General features: G+C 37.3%; 1 long non-coding RNA gene across 2 annotated transcripts; it reads left to right on the forward strand.

Moving 5' to 3' along the window:
• The first annotated feature begins 1,484 nt into the window (after window positions 1-1,484).
• Window positions 1,485-19,213, forward strand: LOC140806277 (uncharacterized). Of its 2 annotated transcripts, XR_012112471.1 has the most exons (4): window positions 1,485-1,551; window positions 8,547-8,628; window positions 8,752-8,928; window positions 18,596-19,213. It is a non-coding gene; the product is annotated as an uncharacterized lncRNA (long non-coding RNA). The 2 variants fall into 2 exon arrangements; XR_012112470.1 differs by lacking the exon at window positions 8,752-8,928 and having other exon boundaries at window positions 8,547-8,623; window positions 18,596-19,210.
• The last annotated feature ends 452 nt before the right edge of the window (window positions 19,214-19,665 follow it).

The raw sequence follows: 19,665 nt of genomic DNA on the forward strand, positions 1-19,665 counted from the left end.
AGGTCAAAACGTCAAAATGTACATATATTCGATATACATTAATATAATATTAATAAAATTTTAAGATCGCGAACTATCAAACAAAATAATTTTTTTTCATTCAAAAAAAATTTAACAAATTTGAATTTGACGGGTTTTTTTTTTAAAATAATTTAAATTTTAAAATTAATTTCAAAACTAATTTAAAAAAAAAAAGTGTTACAAAACTAATGCAATCCCGTAAGCGCGGACGCTGCAAACGTGGAGCAGCGTCCGTGCTTCGTAAGCGCGGACGCTGCACAGGTGGAGCCAAGTCTGCGCGACTGAATTTTTAGCGATGGAATATATTCAACAAACCGTCGCTAAAATCATATATGCGACGGTTTTTGCCAACCGTCGCTAAAACTAAATTTGCGACGGTTTTATTACCGCGCTTTCGAAGCGCGGACGCTGCACAGATGGAGCGACGGCTGCGCGACAGAAATTTCAGCAACGGAAAATATTTCAAACACCGTCGCTAAAATCAAATCCGCGAAGGTTTCTAAAACTGTCGTTAAAATTGAATTTACGACGTTTTATAACCGTCGCTAAACCGTCGCGATTTCGAAATTTTGGAGAACATGGTACATTGTTGTTTGTTTAATTAATTTAGACATTATATTTAAATACTTCACTAAGAAAATACGTAAAAAGTTAACATATTATATTTTACAATATATTTATATTATTATTTTATGTGAAACAGTCTCACGAGTCTTATTTTCTGAGATATGACAAAAATTCATGTGAAACAGTCTCACGAGTCTTATTTTCTGAGACATTTATCTTATTTGGGCCATCAATTAAAAATAAAAAATATTATTTTTTACGCTAATAGTATTTTTTTTTATTTTAAATATTGATAGGGTTGACGCGTCTCACAGATAAAGATTCGTGAGACCGTCTCACAAGACCCTACTCTAGAGATATTATGCACGAACTTTATTATGTTTCTTATTATTATTACTTAAAAAAATTAAGTTTTTATATATGAAATTATATCTTATATCTATAGAATAATTACCTTCGAAACATAATCGTTTTTATCATCGAATTAATCTCTTTTTGAGAAAATAAAATAAAAGAAAGCTCTATTATTCAAACTGGTATTTTGAAGAACCTCTACTATTCAACATAGAAAAAAACAGACAAGAAATTCAGTCATCCCTGAATCACTGAAAGAACCAATTTGAATAGTAGAGGTTCCTGAAAAAAAAAATTGCGATGAATTTTTCTCTCTCTTCACTACTACAAAAATAGTTTTTCGCAGCGCTCAAATTCATTTTCGCAGCGCACATTGCATGCTGCAACGATGCAAGTCGTTGAAAGTTCAAATTTATCCGCGGCGAACATGTGCACGCTATTAATTCTATTATCTGCAATATACATATAAACGATGTTAATACAATTATCCGGTCCTTTATATTTTTGGAAAAACCTCGGCTGTTCTTAAATATAAATCATCATATTCTCCTTATGCGAATTCACCGAGGAAACAAAAACTGAAGGCTTTCGTCAAGATTCCTTACTCAGGTTCGTCCATTTTTTAAAAGTAATAATTTTAGAATTTTTCTTTCCAATTTGCGCAGTCTTTTTTCTCATTCGGTTGTATGACGAAATTCTTGTATCGTGAACATTGGGAAGGAAGGAGAGAAATGAAGAAAGGACCCTTTTAAATCTTTTATTTTTTTTGTTTGTTTGTTCGTATAGTTTCCTTTTTTGTGTTTATTGATGGGGATTTGCTTGGCAGATTGAAAGATGGGGATTTGGTAAGCTCAATATATGTTGAAGATTTCAGAATAAAATTTAAAATTTCTCAGTGTTTCTGATTTCAGGTATGAGTTGTGGATATGTACATTTCCAATTGCGTATTACTTCTCTCGTGCATTGTGAAGGGTGTTGGATAAATGAATAATGAAGAGGTGTTGAGTTATAAAGGGAAGTGGGATGTCTCAAATGTGGCTTGTCCCACATTTAGAAAATCACCAAATGAAGTTTCCCTAATAAGCTCCAAGTTGAGACAAGGGTTTGGGCCCCAAGGGGTACCAGAAGTTTTTAGAAGGGGGAAGACGCTAATAGGCTGTGTCTCGGTGAAACACACACGCGTGCGCGCGCTCGTCTCGTCTCGTATCGTCTCGGTGCGGTGCGGTCTTTGACCAGAGTTAATCTTTTTAGACCAAATTTATTTGGAAATTAAATTTTAACTCAACAAGAATGCACAACAATGTGTATCGTACATGCACTCGGACAGAGCTGGGCGCGCGGGTGCGCCACTTCCCGCGTAGATGCGCACTTGTCGCTGGAAATGCACATGTTGGACAGAACAGGGCAAGCAGGTTCTCGCGCGGGCGCGCGCGCCTTTCTGTTCGTGCGGGGCTTTCGGCCAGTACAAGGCGCGCGGGCGCGCGGCTTCTCGCGCGGGCGTGCGCGCCTTCCTGTGCGCGCTGCCAGTGGAGACAGAAAGCTGCACGCGGCAGCGCGTAACTGATTCTGGAAAGTTGCGCGTCCCTTGGCTATAGTGGCATCTGTTCTTGGTTGGTTTTGGCCCAACCATTGTATCCCTTCGCTAAAATCGATTCTCTTCAGAGCAACCGATCTGGAGAAGCATGTCTCCTCAACACAACCATTGATCATCTATATATAGTCCCTCAAATCACATTCAAAGGCTGCTGAAATTTTGCATCTTCTCCTCTCATCTTGCTGCATATATTTTCGAAAAACATTTGAAAGCTTTTGCATATTTTGAGTTCGCTGATTTCGAAATTTGAAGTGCTGAAAACTCTCGACATGAAGTCGCTGTATCTTGGGGACGATTGCCTTCGACGTATAGTACTATATATGGGCGATTTCGTCTTGCGGACAAAGGATAATCCTTGCCTCGACTTGATACTTTTGCTGCTGCTGTATTCGTGATTCAAGACCAGATTTTCAGATTCGACGAGAAGAGGTAACAACAATCGCAAGACGAAATTATTGTTTATTCTCTTCTCGTTTCTGAAGAATGTCGACTCCTCCTACTGTTCCTGCGCCAATGCCTACCGTCCCTACTGCTCCTGCTCATGGCGAAAAGCTTGCAAAGTTCAACGGTGCCGACTTCAAACGTTGGCAACAGAAAATGCTCTTCTACCTCACAACACTAAGCCTATCTCGATTCCTTAAAGAGGATTCTCCTGTCATTGATGTGGACGATGATGACTCCCAACGAAGATCTGCTGTGGATGCGTGGAACCACAGTGACTTTCTTTGCCGTAACTACATACTTAATGGCCTCGATGATACACTATACAGTGTCTACTGTTCTGTTAAAACTGCCAAGGAACTTTGGGACTCGTTGGAAAAGAAATACAAGACAGAAGACGCGGGCATAAAGAAGTTCGTTGTTGGCAAATTCCTTGACTTCAAAATGGTGGACGCCAAATCCGTAATAAGCCAGGTACAAAAAATTCAAATTATAATTCATGATTTGTTGGCAGAAGGAATGGAAATCAATGAACCATTTCAAGTGGCGGCCACCATAGAGAAGTTGCCACCAATGTGGAAAGACTTCAAGAACTACCTTAAGCACAAGCGAAAGGAGTTGAAACTTGAAGATCTGATTGTGCGGCTTCGGATTGAGGAAGACAGTCGTACTTCTGAAGCCAAGTCATACAAGAGAACAATGGAGGCCGAGGCCAAGGCCAACCTGACAGAGTCTAGCACCAGTCACAAGAGAAAGCGCCCTCAAAATGAAAAGCGAGGGCAGGCCAAGAAGTTCAAAGGAACTTGCTACAACTGTGGCAAGCCGAATTATATGGCCAAGGACTGTCGTCTTCCAAGGAAAGACAACAGAAATCAGAATCCAATGCAAGCCAATGTCATCGAAGATAGGAATGTACCAATAGACCTATAACGACTTGATCTATCCGCAGTTGTGTTTGAAACCAACTTGGTGGATAATCCAAGGGAATGGTGGGTAGATACCGGATCCACCAGCCACATATGTGCTGAAAAAGAAATGTTCTCATCCTACACTACTGTAAGTGATAGGAAATTGTTTATAGGAAACTCCACGACGTCTGAAGTCGTAGGAATTGGCAAAGTGGTGTTGAAGATGACTTCCGGCAAAGAAATGACATTGTTGAATGTGCTGCATGTGCCAGACATTCGAAAGAACTTGGTTTCTGGATCGTTGTTGAGTAAGGCGGGTTTTAAACTTGTATTTGAATCGGACAAGTTTGTCCTAACTAAGGCTGGTGTATTTGTAGGCAAAGGGTACCAAGATAGTGGCCTCTTTAAGTTGAATGTAATGAATGTTATCCGCCAAGAGGCGAAGAATAAAGTGAATGATTTTGTTTACTTGTTTGAAAGTTCTAATTTATGGCATGAAAGATTAGGACATGTTAACTTCAACACGCTAAAAAGACTTGCAAACTTAAATGTAATACCAGCATTTAAAAGAAATCCACAAGATAAGTGTGAGATTTGTGTTGAAGCAAAGATGGCCAAAGCTCCATTTCATTCTGTGACAAGAAGTACTAATCCACTTGACTTAATTCACACTGACGTATGTGATTTAAAGTTTGTGCAAACTCGAGGAGGGAACAAGTACTTCATAACATTCATTGATGATTGCACAAGGTTCTGTTACGTCTACTTATTGAAAAGTAAAGATGAAGCTATAGAAGCTTTCAATAATTATAAGAATGAGGTTGAGAATCAATTGAGTACAAAGATCACAATGATTCGAAGTGATAGAGGTGGAGAGTATGTTGCTCCATTTGACGAATTGTGCACTAACTTTGGCATAATTCATCAAACAACAGCACCATACTCACCTCAATCAAATGGAGTTGCAGAACGTAAAAATCGTACTCTTAAGGAGATGATGAATGCGTTGTTGATAAATTCGGGCTTACCTCAAAACTTGTGGGGGGAAGCAATACTATCTGCAAACCACATTCTTAATAAAATACCACACAAAGGGAAAGATGAAACTCCATATGAGTTATGGAAGGGTCGCAAACCATCTTATAAATACCTAAAAGTGTGGGGGTGTTTGGCTAAAGTAGAGACACCAAAGCCAAAACAAGTTAAAATTGGACCCAAAACTGTTGACTGCATTTTTATTGGATATGCCTATAATAGTAGTGCATATAGATTTTTGGTGCATAAGTCAACGATTCCTGATATTAATGAAGGAACGATTATGGAATCAAGAAATGCTATATTCTTTGAAAACAACTTTCCTTGTAAGGAAAGAAAAGAAGGTTCATCTAAACGATCTTATGAATCTACTGTTGATTCTAAAGAAGTCAATGAAGAACCAAGACGTGGAAAGAGAGCAAGAATTGGAAAGTCATTTGGTCCTGACTTTATGACTTACATTTTAGATGATGAACCAAGAACTATTCAAGAAGCTCTATCCAATCCCGAAGCTCCTTTTTGGAAAGAAGCTATAAATGATGAAATAGAATCCATCATGCATAATCATACACGGGAGTTGACCGATCTCCCTCCGGGTTGTAAGCCTTTAGGATGCAAATGGATCCTTAAAAAGAAATACAAAGAAGATGGATCTATAGACAAATATAAAGCCCGTTTGGTGGCTAAAGGGTTCAAACAAAAAGAAGGATATGACTTCTTTGACACATATTCTCCAGTCACTAGGATTACATCCATTCATGTTCTCATAGCTATTGCTGCATTGCATAACCTAGAGATTCACCAAATGGATGTAAAGACAGACTTCTTGAATGGAGAATTGGAAAAGGAAATATACATGGAACAACCCGAGGGGTTTGTCGTTCCCGGACAGGAAAAGAAGGTGTGTAAACTTGTCAAGTCACTATACAGACTCAAACAAGCACCTAAGCAATGGCATGAAAAATTTGACACTACAATGAAGTCAAATGGTTTCAAAATCAACGAATGTGATAGATGCGTTTATATTAAAGGTAGTGCAAGTGTTTATGTCATTGTATGCCTTTATGTAGACGACATGTTGATTATGGGAAGTAATCATGAGTTGATTATAAATGCCAAGAATATGTTGAAAAGATCTTTTGATATGAAAGACTTGGAGTTGTGTGATATCATATTAGGGATTAAAATCTCTAGAATACCTGAAGGAATAGTTTTATCACAAACTCACTATGTTGAAAATGTGCTTGAAAGATTCAGTACCTTAAACATTCGACCTGGTAGAACTCCTATAGATTTAGGTGTTCATTTGGCAAAGAATAGAGGATAACCCATCTCACAACTTGAATATGCAAGGATCATTGGTAGTCTAATGTACTTGACTAACTGTACTCGTCCAGATCTTGCACATTCAGTGAATAAGTTAAGTAGGTTCACAAGTAATCCAAGTAAGGATCATTGGAAAGAGTTAACGAGAGTGCTTGGATATTTGAAATATACATTGAACTATGGTTTGATATATTCAAAATATCCTGCAGTTCTAGAAGGATATTGTGATGCCAATTGGATATCTGACACAAAAGACTCCAAGTCCACTAGTGGGTATGTATTCACAATAGGTGGAGGAGCGGTGTCATGGAAATCGTCTAAGCAAACGTGTATAGCTCGATCCACTATGGAATCTGAGTTCATAGCATTAGACAAAGCCGGGGAAGAAGCCGAATGACTAAGAAACTTCCTAGAGGATATTCCTTGTTGGAATAAGTCAGTGCCTTCCATTAACATTCATTGCGATAGTCAATCAGCAATAGGAAGAGCACAAAGCAGTATGTACAATGGTAAGTCTCGTCACATTAGACGGAGACATAATACCATAAGACAATTGATCTCAAATGGGGTTATTTCTGTTGAATATGTGAAATCAAAGGAAAACCTAGCGGATCCGTTTACTAAAGGAATAAATAGAGATCAAATGTACAAATTGTTGAGAGGAATGGGCTTAAAACCCACAAAATAAAATATTTATAGCGGTAACCCAACCTTGTGAAGTGGAGATCCCATGAACTTGGTTCAATGGGACAACTAAGTTATAAATATTAGTTTGAGTACTTGGAATAAATAAAGGCTCATTCCTACGAAATCCAAGTAGAAAAGACCTGCAACATGTGGTGAGGTTAAGTTTTCTTTTAATGATTCTTATACCTACGAGGTAGAATATGGCAGGATACTCTAGATAGGAGATCACCTATATAAGTGAGAAGTAATGGCCGCTTCAATGGAAAACACTTATGAATCTAAGATATGGTCCAGGGCCGAAACAGACACAACGTGAGAACAAAAATATGTTAGAGTTATCATTGTGTAAATACTATTGACTTGGTTTACATAAACGGTTGACTAGTTCAAGACATCGTGTCACTACTCAACTAGTAAATCCTATAGTATGTTACTAAGAAAGGTTCAAAGTCAAAAACTACCTATCCCAATGCAATAATAATTCATAAGAGCTTTCAAGTAAACCTGCATACATGCATTAAGTTCATTTATGTGGGGGATTGTTGGATAAATGAATAATGAAGAGGTGTTGAGTTGTAAAGGGAAGTGGGATGTCTCAAATGTGGCTTGTCCCACATTGAGAAAATCACCAAATGAAGTTTCCCTAATAAGCTCCAAGTTGAGACAAGAGTTTGGGCCCCAAGGGGTACCAGAAGTTTTTAGAAGGGGGAAGACGCTAATAGGTTGTGTCTTGGTGAAACACACGCGCGCGCGCGCTCGTCTCGTCTCGTATCGTCTCGGGTCGGTGCGGTGCGGTGCGGTCTTTGACCAGAGTTAATCTTTTTAGACCAAATTTATTTGGAAATTAAATTTTAACTCAACAAGAATGCACAACAGTGTGTATTGTGCATGCACTCGGACAGAGCTGGGCGCGTGGGTGCGCCACTTCCCACGTAGATGTGCGCTTGTCGCTAGAAATGCACATGTTGGACAGAACAGGGCGCGCAGGTTCTCGTGCGGGCGTGCGCGCCTTTCTGTTCGTGCGGGGCTTTCGGCCAGTACAAGGCGCGCGGCCGCGCGTGCCTTGTTGTGCGCGCTGCCCGTGGAGACAGAAAGCTGCGCGCGGCAGCGCGTAATGTCGCCGGCTGCGCGCGCAGCACTGATTCTGGAAAGTTGCGTGTTCCTTGGCTATAGTGGCATCTTTTCTTGGTTGGTTTTGGCCCAACCATTGTATCCCTTCGCTAAAATCGAGTCTCTTCAGAGCAACCGATCTGGAGAAGCATGTCTCCTCAACACAACCATTGATCATCTATATATAGTCCATCAATTCACATTCAAAGGCTGCTGAAATTTTGCATCTTCTCCTCTCATCTTGCTGCATATATTTTCGAAAAACACTTGAAAGCTTTTGCATATTTTGAGTTCGTTGATTTCGAGATTTGAAGTGCTGCAAACTCTCGACGTGAAGTCGTTGTATCTTGGGGACGATTGCCTTCGACGTATAGCACTATATATGGGCAATTTCGTCTTGCGGACAAAGGATAATCCTTGCCTCGACTTGATACTTTTGCTGCTGCTGTATTCGTGATTCAAGACCAGATTTTCAGATTCGACGAGAAGAGGTAACAACAAAGGGAGGAATGCACTTGAATGAGTGGATATTCTAAAGCACAAGTCACAGCAAGGCCTCAGTTTGCTCGAATCTTTGAAGGTACAGTTTGCTTTTATATGATCTTGTTAAATGCATTTTGAAATGTTGAATGGTTGTGTTTCTCTTTGAATAATCCCACTTTTTCATCTTTTCATGGGTTTAGCTTTGATATTTTGCTTGCTGAACAGTTGCCGTCAACTTAGGCTCCAATTCAAGCTTGGATTTTCCTCGCAGCACCCGAATCATTTCCAAGATGTGGTCACAAAATACAGATTTTGCGCGTTATTATTCCAAAAAAGAGAAGAAACCATTCCATATACCCATTATTGAATTGAGGCGAGCTGCAAAGCAGAAGTTTAAAAACAGTAAGGACCAACATAGAGGAATCCCTCCTCCGAAAGTGGGATTGGTGGTACAAAGACTAATTCCTGTTGCTTACAGCGTCATGAACACGAGAATAAAACTTATTAACAATCTCAAGACGCTGTTGAAAGTGGTGCCTGTCCACGGCTGCAAATATTCTTAGGATTACAAATATTATTCTCCAACACTTTTTTTTTGTTTTCCGTGTCTCCTTAATGTGCCATTTTTTCCCTTATCATGCTGGTAACAAGTTCGTTAGAAAAGTAATCTTGACTTTGCTATTGCCATTGTTGGTAAATCAGGGTAGTAAATATGTTAGATATTATTCTCAAAAATTCATGTTTTGCACGTATACATGAATATAATATGCGGAAGCTTTAATCGAGAATTACCTCCGGCCATTGAATCTCCTGTAAGTTTTTGCTTTCCTTCGGTTTGAAGCTTTTTGATTTTCTTTCCCTTGAAGCCTTCTAAACACTCCAACACTCCTTTAGATGGTGTATTTTCTGTATGAGATTGTGTGTTTAGGGACCTCAATGCCTTCGGTATTTATAGGCACACTCAAACCATCACCGAGTGTTTTGGGAGCTCGAGATTCAAATCAAATTTGTTTACGCATCTCAATTTTCAAAATTTGAGGCTGCCGTGTACAAATTTTCAACACGTTTATTTTACGGTTACGGGTCACAATTTTCTTACATTCTCCCACTTGACCCGTATATCTCATTTACCATAGGAGAAAACAAAATACATGAATCATGGCGATAGGTCATCTAAAAGCGATTATTATCTTCCATGTATCACAATGTATTATATCTCTCAAATAACTTAATGAATAAACCCTATGTTTATTCGAGGTCCAACTTTATTGATATTTTTCATGATAACTGAATATGTACATAACTGAATATGAAAAATATCATAACTTAATGAGTTTCATTAATTTTGTTTTTTACAACAAAATTACATAAAAGAACCAAGTCCCATTCTTTCTGTATGATCCTTGAATTTCAATGGTGGCATGCCTTTAGTCAAAGGATCTGCAATCATCAATTCAGTGCTAATGTGCTCGATAATCATGGTTTTATCTTTAACACGTTCTCGTATGGCTAAATACTTAATGTCGATGTGCTTGCTTCGACTACCACTTTTGGTATTTTTAGCCATAAAAACAGCAGTTGAATTGTCACAATATATTCTTAACGGCCTAGATATAGAATCCATAATTCTAAGCCCTGAAATGAAACTCTTCAACCATACACCATGTGAGGTTGCCTCAAAACAGGATACGAACTCAGCTTCCATAGTGGAAGTAGCAGTCAATGTCTGCTTTGCACTTCTCCAAGATACAGCTCCACCAGCTAGCATGAAAATATATCTTGAAGTGGATTTTCTTGAGTCAATGCAGCCAGCGTAGTCTGAATCAGAGTAGCCAATTACTTCCAAATTCTCAGTTCGTCTGAACATAAGCATATAATCTTTGGTCCCTTGAAGGTACCTCATGACTTTCTTTGCAGCTTTCCAGTGATCTAAACCTGGATTACTCTGATATCTTCCCAACATCCCAACAACAAATGCAATGTCAGGTCTAGTGCAAACCTGAGCATACATCAAGCTTCCGACAGCAGAAGCATAAGGAATGTTTTTCATTTGTTCCCGCTCTAGATCATTCTTTGGGCATTGGCTTAAATTGAATTTATCGTCTTTCACAACGGGAGCTATACTTGGTGAACAATCTTTCATCCGATATCTCTCTAAAATTTTGTTTATATAGGTTTCTTGAGACAGACCTATTACCTCGAATTCTGTCTCTATGTATCTTAATTCCAATGACATAAGATGCCTCACCCATATCCTTCATATCAAAGTTTTTAGAGAGAAATTGTTTCACCTCATATAACAGACCCTTATCATTGGTTACAAGTAATATATCATCCACATATAGAATAAGGAAACAAACCTTGCTCCCACTGACCTTCTGGTATATACATTGATCCATGGGGTTCTCAACGAATCCGAATGAAGAGATAACATCATGAAATTTTAAATACCATTGACGGGAAGCTTGTTTCAATCCATATATAGATTTCTTAAGCTTACAAACCAATTGCTCACCATTACTAGAGAAGAATCCTTCAGGTTGTTTCATATAAACCTCTTCCTCTAGTTCTCCATTGAGAAAAGCTGTTTTCACATCCATTTGTTGCGAATCTAAGTCAAAATGTGCAACTAATGCTAGAATGATACGAAAAGAATATTTCTTAGATACAGGAGAAAAAGTCTCCTTGTAGTCGATCTTTCCTGCTGAGTGAATCCTTTAGCAACAAGTCTTGCTTTATACCTTTCAATGTTGCCTAATGAGTCTTTCTTTGTTTTGAAGACCCATTTACATCCAATGGCTTTTACACCATCAGGCAACTGAACAAGTTCCCAGACTCCATTAACTGCCATAGAATTCATCTCTTCTTTCATAGCATTAAACCATAGTTTTGACTCATTACAACTCATGACTTGTGAAAACGTTTCAGGATCATTTTCGGCTCCGATGTTAAAGTCCGATTCTTGTAAATACACAACATAATCACTAGATATAGATGATCTTCTTATTCTAGTAGATCTCCTAAGGTTGTTTGGTTGATCAACAATTTCTTGTTGTTCTTCATTAACAACTTGATCTACTGGATTTTCATCAGCAATTTGTGGAACTTCAGTAACTGGTTGTCTAACACCCATTTGGTCTTGAGGGGTGTGAATAACGACCAATCTGTCATTTGAATAAGAGGGTTGTGCATTAATGTGATCATTCTCAAAAATTATGTCATGATCACTCCCACTAATCAAATCATTCTCAAGAAATTTTACATTTCTTGATTCCACAATTCTAGTGTTGTGAGATGGACAATAGAATCTGTACCCTTTGGATTTTTCGGCATACCCAATGAAATATCCACTTATAGTTCTTGGGTCCAGTTTCTTTTCATGTGGGTTATAAACTCTTATTTCAGAAGGACAACCCCAAACGCGTATATGTTGCAAACTCAGTTTCCAACCTTTAAATAACTCAAATGGCGTCTTTGGGACAGCCTTAGTTGGAACTCGGTTTAATATATACACAGTTGTCTTAAGAGCTTCAGTCCACAAGGATTTAGGAAGTTTTGAGCTACTTAACATGCTCCTCACCATGTCCAATAATGTTCGGTTTCTCCTCTCAGCTACACCATTTTTGTCCGGAGAACCAGGCATAGTATATTGGGCAACAATCCCATGTTCCTGGAGAAACTTCGCAAACGGACCAGGTGCTTGTCCATTCTCAGTGTATCTACCATAATATTCTCCACCTCTATCAGTTCTCACGATCTTAATATGTTTTCCACATTGCTTCTCCACTTCAGCCTTAAAAACCTTAAAGGCTTCTAGTGCTTCGTTTTTGTTATGAAGCATGTAGATATACATGTATCGTGAGTAATCATCAATGAAAGAGATGAGGTATTTCGGACTTTGCATGTCCATATCTGGACAACAAATATCTGAATGTATGTGTAGAGCCCAATTTCGTACACGTAAAACCCATGCATTTATTTAAATTAGTAAAGCATTTAATTTATTTTAAAGGAGTTTAGTCATGCATAATTCATTTAAATGCATTATTTTAAAGTATCTACGTTTATGTGATGCACGTTAAAATGTCTTTCGAGTTTCATGTTTCAGGCGATCATTCGAGGCGGGATTGAGGAAAAGACCCGGGGACGATTTTTGGCAATTTAAAGATGGTATCTTATTTTAGTTGAGTTTGAGGGCATTTTCAATTAATTTATTGAATTTTAGCATTTCAAGTCTAAATCATGTATTTATCAATTTTAAGAGTTTAAACTTTTAAAATCTAGCATGGTGTGTGTTATATTTTAATTAAAGAATTTTATTTAAAAGTTAATTGTGAGTTAGTGTTTTAATTAGTAGACAATTATTTTAGTAAACTAAAATTCAGTCTCCTAATTACACTAAAACACAAGCCTCACACACACATTACACGCTTTTACACACACCTGTAATGCCTAAACACACACACTCTATCATTCAGTTTTTATTATTTTGAGAGAAGAAAACCTAGGGATTCTCCTTCCCTACAGCAGCCGCCCCATCCCCTTCACGATCCCAGCAAGTTTCGTGAGTTTTTATCGCAAGTTTTAGCGCCACGATCGTCCCGGATCAACCTCGCTTTCATCCCCGCTTCGATATCGCCGGTTCGGTAACGTTTAATATCAAAAAGGCACGTATATTCTGTTCTTGCTGTGTCGATCAAGTCATATATTGTATTGCGTTGTTTTTATGTGTAAAAGTTATGTATGATGTTAGTAGTTTGAGCGGATCATAGATCGGATCAATTTCGAAGGAAAAGTTTTAGATCTAAAACTCGTTTTCGCTGTCTTTTCAAATACTGCGATTTTTCTGTTCATATTTTGAGAAAACTTTCAACTAGAAAAATGTAGAACTTTTCGATGCCTTCGATTTGACATAAAACTAGAGATTTTTGGACGAAAAATGAGTGAGTTATGATGTTTTTCGTGAGACTGCTCAAACTGTAATTTTCAGAAAATGTGTTATTGATGTGTTTCTTGAAGTTTTACGTTGCAGGCTTCGTTGGGGCTCGACGGGTGATCGCCGCTGCACATAGGTACTTCGGTTATGATGTTGGAATGGTCATCGATGTTTTGCTTCGTGTCGATAGGCACTAAGATGGTTCTAGAGTCGTAGGAACAATCATTAATGTCCAATTCGTTGTTGTGTCGTTGGTTGTGAATTGTTACCCTCGGGGTGATGTTTATGCACTTGGGTTTGGTATAATACCTTAGTGTTCTAAGAAGTGTCTCGTGGTGACGTTCATAGTCCGAGGAATCGAGTCTAGAAGACTAAGCAAAAACATGTTCAGAATCTCGTAAGTTTCGACCGACAGTAGCCACACGGACCTTGCCACGGACCCTGACACGGGGTCCGTGCATTTGTTTTCTCGTGAGTGTCAAATTTGCGCAGATACACGGACCTTTACCCGGACCCTGGCACGGGGTCCGTGCCTTCACTTTCTCACAAGTGTCAAAGTTGCGAGTGGACACGGACCCTTACACGGAGGCAGGCACGGGGTCCGTGCCCCTTTTTCTTTCCAAGTACATCCTGCATCGTAGGTAGACGGACCTGTACACGGACCCGGGTTAGGGGTCCGTGTACACACTATTTGGGAAAAATATTATTTTTGGTTTCAAGGTTTGATGCCATGGTTTAGAGCAAGGATTAGTAAGGTCATGTCATGGGAAGTTATAGAAGGTCCTAAGATATGATCGAGCTTGAGAGTAAGTATAATTTTTCTACGTCTAAGCTATGCAAGTTAAGTATGAAATTCATGTTAGTATGTCGCAGCGACGGCCCCAGTCGAAGTCCAACGAATCCCTCAACGCCAAGTAAGTATGAATGACGTGCAAAAGAAAATGTTTTAAGTTTCAAGGTATGCTAATTGTCTTGTGACCAAAGAAAGTTAGGATTGGAAAGCGTTAAATCATGAACGGGGACCAATCCGCCCGTTAAATTATGAACGGGTTAGATCGTGGTTGTGAAGCGTTAAATTATGAACGTGGATCAACTGGCCTGTTAAATTATGAACAGGGATCTTATGCATGCGGCAGTGGATACGTCCCTGTCAGCCCAGTACTGTGGTGTGTCTGATCAGGCGTTTATCATGTTAAGGGTCACTTGCTTTGAAACATCCTCTACGTAAAATTTTGCAGCCAAGTATGTGAAGTATGATAGCATGTTTAAGAAAAGTTTATGATCATGGCACGTCGTAGTATGTATGTTCAAGTTCAAGTTTATTCCAAGTTGAAGTTTATGCAAGTTCAATTTAAAGTTATGTATGTCCTATATTAAAGATGCATGCGATTTTATTATGTAGTACTCGTTATTTCCAGTTTATACGTGTTGAGTCTTTAGACTCACTAGACTTGATCGATGCAGGTGAGTACGATGAACAGGAGACAGGAGGTGGCGACCAAGGGGCAGGCTTGGGCTGAGCGGCAGGCTAAACCCGAGGACCGCAAGTTTATGTTTTTAAGCACAGTTTTAAATACTCTGAATTTTTATGATTTGAATGTGAGATGTTTTGAGACAACGTTCTTTTAGCAACTTTTTAATTGGTGATGGATTATTTTAAAAATATTTTTATGAATGTTGAGTGACGACCGTATGGATGTTTTTATTTAATAAAATTTTTAATTTTTCCGCAAATTTCAAGTAGTAAAAGTACGGTACGTTACAGTATGATTTCTAATATTTCTGTACTCCTCTTGGCACCCTTTTTAGACTTATTGGTCTGTTTTCCCTTAATGCAGTCCACACAAGTCTCAAAATCAGTAAAATCTAAAGTACTAAGTACTACATCATTTACTAATCTTTTAATTCTCTCTATGGAGATGTGTCCCAATCTCCTGTGCCACAATATAGAGGAATCTTCATTCATAACACATCTTTTAATACCTCCCTGAACATGCATAGTGGTGTTATTATTTTGTAAAGAAATAGAGAAAAGACCATCAATCATTGTACCATTTCCAATAAGATTTGATTTATAAAACAAATTTATTGATTTATTCAAAAACTGAAATGAATAACCAAGAGGTACAAGTTTTGAAACTGAAATTAAATTCCTAGAAAAACTAGGAACATAAAAGGTCTTTTCTAATTTTAAAATATAGCCACTATTCAACACTAGGCAGCAAGTCCCAATAGCCTCCACATGCGAAGACATCTTGTTTCCTGAATAGATGCTTCGCTCATTTTATATTGGCTTCCTTTGGTTTTGCATACCCTGCAAGGTATTTGTAACATGGATTGTAGAACCAGAATCAATCCACCATGTGTTATAAATCATATTAACCATATTATTACAATCCTTCTTAATGTGTCCCGTCTTTTTACAGAAGAAACACTTGGATTCTTTCTTGATGTCAGGTTGGGGTGGAATTATTCCTTTCCCTTTTCCCTTGACTTTGGCTTGCTTTTTATACTTTCCTTGTGTATTCATAAAACATTTTCACTTGTTTCCATTAACAACCTTCCTTCCTCTTGAACACACATGGTCAATAATTCATTGATTGACCATTTATCCTTATGTGTGTTGTAAGAAATTTGAAGGGTCCATATTGCTGTGGAAGAGTGCATAAAATGTAGTGCACAAGAAAAGTCTCAGACATTTCCACTTCAAGTGTCTTTAATCGAGCCGCTATATCCCGCATTTTCATTATGTGCTCTCGCACACCTCTCACACTGGTGAACCTTAATGAAGAAAATTCCATAATTAGGGTGCTTGCAAGTGCCTTATCTGAAGACTGAAACTGTTCATCAATAGCCTTCAGTAACTCTCTGACATTATTATGCTGATCGACAGAACCACGCATACCAGCAGAGATTTTGGTCTTTATGAACATTACGCAGAGTCGATTAGATCGCTCCCATTTTTCATAAAGATCAACGTCATCAGGAATGCTGGTTTCAGTAATAGCTGATGGTTCGTCTTTCCGTATAGCATAATCAATATCCATCCACCTCAATTGAAGAAGAATTCTTTCTTTCTAAATTTTATAATTATCGCCCTTTAGATCGGGAATGTCACATTTCATATCAGAAAAATTCGCAGGTTGCATAACTGCACAAAATATCACATGCTTAAAATTTTGAGACAATATCATGTTTTACCAATGTAATTCATGTTTTTAAAAATTTAGTGACATAAAATTTGCCTGTGGGCTAAAATTTTAATTCAATAAGATTTTTTTCTGTAACTTTATGATAAAACTATCAAAATGTATTTTCCTTAACTCCTGTGGGTAAATTAAGAAAAATATAATTTGATATTTTAACCTAATTAGTTATATAAATATAATAAAAATCTCTGTGGGGTAAATTTTATTATGTTTATATAATTAATTACAACTGATGTCCATTATGTGATCCAAATCCACTTAATGCATAATTTTTCATAATTAAGTATGCTGTGGCTATTCCTCAATTATTTAAAATTATACGGTTCACTGGACAAAATTTTGGCTTTACTTAATGCTTTATATAATAATTATTTCGCAATCAACACTTTCCAAGAGTGCTCCCAGGAAAGATAGGTAGTGCTAAGGCCCTTTAAATACCCAACTCCTAGACAGAGCAATGTTCACCAGGGAGACCAGTGGCTAGTCAAGGCAGTTTAAACCGGTCTATGAATAACTCCCTCAGATCATGTTTTCTTACGTCACCTTATAATTATTATTCAACTTAATTATCCACATTTATGTGAATCTTTATAAGTCAAAATTTTTCATATTAAATAACTTTATATTCACATTTTTACCTAATATGAACAATTACATTCCGAATCAGTTTTTCTCTTCAATCAGAGTAGTGATAAAGTGAGGATCACATTTACATAAAATGTGGGCTCCTCATCAGTTTTTCTCTTTTATCAGAGCAGTGATAAAATGAGGATTATTTGTTCATTTGTGAATATCTGAAATATTTTATATATTCACATCTTACTTGATATGTTCATTTCAAATTATAAACAACTTAATATAATTTGATATGAACACAATGTGAATATTGTTTTTCCAAAATATTTTTCAATACAATTTACATTTAAAAAACTTAAAAATAAATGCAAAAATAATATTAAATTTGCATTTACACATCAAACACATTGACATTATATCTAACATGCAAAAATAATTTCTAACATGTATTGAAAATTGCACTGAATTTGAAAATATTTTAATGTATACAAATTATTTAACTAAATACTATATGTATACCGAATTATACATATAACTTAATAACACATTAATCATTATTTATTTATTTATTAAATAATAATAATAATAAATAATGATGTGGGACCCACATGACCAATTATCAATTTTGCATACATGGTCGTTGGTTGCAGAGACTTTAATGAAAAAAACATATTCACGTGGTATGTTCCATTATTTGAAATTGAAGACAACTCGTATTATAACTCTTCGTCTTCAACCTCTTCGCTTACAGAAAAAAAAATCACGACCTTCATGGCGTCGTCCATATTTTCAAAAAATTTTACTCATCTCATGTCAAAATTTGAGAATCATATTTCCAAAGAGTTCATTATATATGAATTTCAGAAAAAAAAGATCAGTTATTTTCAAGACAGAGGTAAAACCTTGCTCTGATACCAAATGTTAGATATTATTCTCAGAAATTCATGTTTTGCACGTATACATGAATATAATATGCGGAAGCTTTAATCGAGAATTACCTCCGGCCATTGAATCTCCTGTAAGTTTTTGCTTCCCTTCGGTTTGAAGCTTTCTGATTTTCTTTCCCTTGAAGCCTTCTAAACACTCCAACACTCCTTTAGATGGTGTATTTTCTGTATGAGATTGTGTGTTTAGGGACATCAATGCCTTCGGTATTTATAGGCACACTCAAACCATCACCGAGTGTTTTGGGAGCTCGAGATTCAAATCAAATTTGTATACGCATCTCAATTTTCAAAATTTGAGGCTGCCGTGTACAAATTTTCAACACGTTTATTTTACGGTTACGGGTCACAATTTTCTTACAAAATATTCTAAGACCTATCAATTCTATGATTGATTTTTGTAGGTTGTGTAGTGAAATTCATGTGGGTCATGTCGGGCATCCTTTAAAGTCTTGTAGAGGATCACAAGCTTCTGCTCTCGTAAAGGGCATCATGAGGACGTTTTGATACCTGTTCATGCCTACCATTTGTGACCGTCTGGGAAAGCGGATTCCTCACGAGGAATGATTTTCAGTCCCAAGAATTCCTGCAGTTGTGTAGCTCTGCGCCCGAATATCCGACTAAAAGGAGAAGAAAACCTATCATACGCATTGGCAAAAAGGAATTTGTTGATGCAGATGAAAGTGAACTACCAGATCCTGAGCCAGAAGTTCCAAAAACTCCAATATTGGCTGAAATACCAGACTCTGCTATCTACCACCATCCAGCAAAGAAGAAACGATGTTACTTGCCTTAGAAACTCTGCAAGCATGGGAAGAAATGAGAGAAGGAGCTAAGTTGTGGTTATTGTCCTGAAGTTCATGTTGTCCCGACGCACCAACAGCGTAATGGGTAACACGGATGGCAAATTCTCTCTTCGGTAGTTGAAGTTTTTTAGGTAACTTCATTTGAACTTTTATACGAGAGATCAGTAAGAATAAAATCTTTGCACTTAAAGATCGTGCAGGCATCCCCAACTAGAGTAGGTTTCTTGTGAGAGAATATTATAATGTGAAATCGGTCAATCCTATCGATATTCACAATAAAAAATAATACTCTTAGCATAAAAAGTAATATTTTTTCATTGATAACTCAAATAAAAGACTCGTTTCATAAAATATGATCCGTGAAATAGTCTCACACAAGTTTTACCTTCCAACTAATGATGGGTCCGAGTTTAGTGAAATTAAATCTAAAAAAAATTACACACCGACACTACATAAAAATATCCAGGTATATAGGAAAAGTTGAGAAAGGGTGCATCTATATTAAAATAATATTGTTATTTACATAATTTTCATGTAAAATTCAATTTTAATTTTTTTTTAATGTGATTCCTTTTTAACTTGAATCTTTTAAAATACATACAAATTTTGTCCATGAAATACATAAACAAACATATCTACCACACGTTAAATTTGGATGGACGAGTTGG

The sequence above is a fragment of the Primulina eburnea genome, chromosome 11 (assembly GCF_022965805.1).
Source record: "Primulina eburnea isolate SZY01 chromosome 11, ASM2296580v1, whole genome shotgun sequence".
Classification (NCBI taxonomy): domain Eukaryota; kingdom Viridiplantae; phylum Streptophyta; class Magnoliopsida; order Lamiales; family Gesneriaceae; genus Primulina; species Primulina eburnea.